We start from the raw sequence: 2768 nt of genomic DNA on the forward strand, positions 1-2768 counted from the left end.
TTAATCCTTTTGAGTGAATTTTGTCTTATGGCATTTTCGGATTGCCAATTCAGTATTGCTTCAGTTGGAGAAATCTTGTCAATCAATTCATTAGATTTTCTTGTCTTTGGATTTTTTAATTTCCACATGTGATCTGATTGGTCTTTCTCAAAATTCTCCATAGGAGTGGTTTGTTGGAAGATGAAACATAGCTACAAATGCAGTACCAACATTTTTTTCTTTTTTAGAAAATACCACTAGTATGATTTATTTTATATAATGAAAAGCGGGAATACAAATAAAGGAGGGGGACATAGACCTGACCTCCAGCAAATGTAAATTGCAACAAATATCTTAAAATGAAATGCAATCGACAGTAAACGAGACACAAACAAAAACTAGTGAAAGCTACTTAAGGGTATTCCCGAGAGTAAATCTTCGAGTGGCAGTACATAGACATCGATCGGGTCATGTGTCTGGTCTGAAACATTTTCGGGTCACAGTAGTCTACATTGTGTGGCTCACTCGTTGGAGAGGGGTCTCGCTTGCGTGAAGGGGCCTGTCTAGGTGAAAAATGCTGTCCAGATGATGGTGCGTTGAATGTTGGGTGAAAAGCGGGTTCATCTGATCTCATGGTGCTAGTCGTAAGTGTGTCTGATTTTGTGGTGCTCTGCGCTGCAACAGATGCAGTACTAGCATTTAATGGCTCTAGGTTCTCATCATGATCCTTCCAATCCTATTGTTTATACCTTCGACAGTGATCATCATCATCATCATCCCATCTAGATGGTACGATTGGTTCATTTGTTTCGGGTGGAGGAGTAAATTTGACATAATAATCAAATTTATAGAGGGTTCTCCAAGCAGTATAACAAAAGGTTCTCCATTTTCAAAGGCCCTTGAAGCTTTTGTTGATTTCTTTTCCTCGATCTTCTTCTCCTAGGAGAAGAAGGTTCACCATAAACTTCAGTGCTCAGACAACTGGTTCAAGAACAAACATCCCAAAAATCATGGCGAGAATCATCAATTTTAGCGTAGACAGGTTTTCCATTTGAATCAAAGGCATAAATAGGGATATTTTCTGTGAATGAAAACCGAGTTAGAAAGCAATGTGATCGTTTTGAAGCTTGGTCCTTCTTAAAATAGATCTCGACAGATCCATCAAATTTATTTCTAAAATAGTGTTGGGTGGATTGTATAGGGACAGGTTTTTTGGCTGATTTATGAGATTGTTCATAGCTTGTAATCCAAGACTCATGATTAATTTATATTGATGATATCCTATTTTTCTCTGAGAATAAAGATATTCATGAGTTACTGCTCCCCTTTATGAGTTATTCCAATTTGTTGGCCCATCTCACGTATTGTTATGTCTTGACCCAAATTTTTGTGTATCCGATATTAAGGGTTTTGGCCAATGTTTGCCTTAACCTAAATCTATTTATTCAGCCCCTTGTCTTGTGCGTCAATGTGGGGTACAATCGTATGTGTGCAAAGGCGGTAGCCGTTCTTGGTGACATTGTTGAACCATTTCTTTCTTTCTTCTTCCTTCGTTTGTGGTTAATTGCATCCACCATTCTTGACCCTTTATGGGTTAATACAAGAGAGAAACCATAGTGAGAAATTTAGTATGGTTGAGACTTTCAATGGTGTTTTATTTTATTTTGTATTGAAATTGAGCTCAATTGCACGATTCGAAGTCCTTGGTGTATAATTTTCTTGATAGTTTATATTTTAACAATTGTAAAAGAAACAAATGTGCATTTTCAAATCCTTATTGCATGGTAATGGTATAGAGAATAGCATGTACATTTTGATCTATATGCAAAGTCTATATCGGTTCCTAGACCATCATTATTTATGGAAGCTAAACCTTCCTACAGTGACAAACATTTGCTGGTTGAAAGAAACAATCAAAATTGCTCAAAAGTATATCGTTACATCACCAATATCATATCATAAAGAAAAGAGAAGCTATTTATACAATTTTCTTTATAGATTGTTTGACATATGTTGAGGCGGCATGCATTTTGACCCTTGATCTAGGCAAGGAGCTTAATTCCATACAGAAATAATCAACATGTACCTATTTATTAGGATACCTATAAAAATAACACGGATCCAGGAAAGAAAATAACTAGGCTTATTACGTGAAAATAAGTGAAATTAATAAACCAATAGCTCCCACTAACCAAGCACATCAAAAGTCTAAAAGCTACATATTGACCAACATATCTCCTAAATCAATAGGTCTTTTGGTTAATGATTAGTATTTACGTGCTTTACAACAATATTACTTTTCATGACCATATCTCATACATGTTAAGTTCTATGATGTGGTTTGATTGCGTGTGTGTGCGTGTGCCTATATATATATATATATATATATAGAGAGAGAGAGAGAGAGAGAGAGAGAGAGAGAGCTACTTTGTTTAAAAATTTAACATTGATATAGAATTTAAAAATCTAAAAATAACATGCAATGCTTATTGACTAATACAACTTGTTATGAAGAGGAAAATAATAAAAAATGAAGACTTAAGCCATCAAATTACATTGTCAAATAAAGTTAAATTGAAAATATGCTTTTGACAATAATGAATGTTGTCGAAGGAGTTGATATTGCCACTTCTTTCTCTGGTTCCACTTGATATGCATGAAACTAAATTGCATCTAGTTATTTTCCAATAAAATTGGTTCATTGAGTGTATGGAACACATGTCAACTGATTAAATCAAATCTGTAAATGGTAGAATTGGAATAATCTAGCTATAGCTTAGATTAATGGG

Source organism: Olea europaea, chromosome 23, assembly GCF_002742605.1.
Source record: "Olea europaea var. sylvestris chromosome 23, O_europaea_v1, whole genome shotgun sequence".
Classification (NCBI taxonomy): domain Eukaryota; kingdom Viridiplantae; phylum Streptophyta; class Magnoliopsida; order Lamiales; family Oleaceae; genus Olea; species Olea europaea.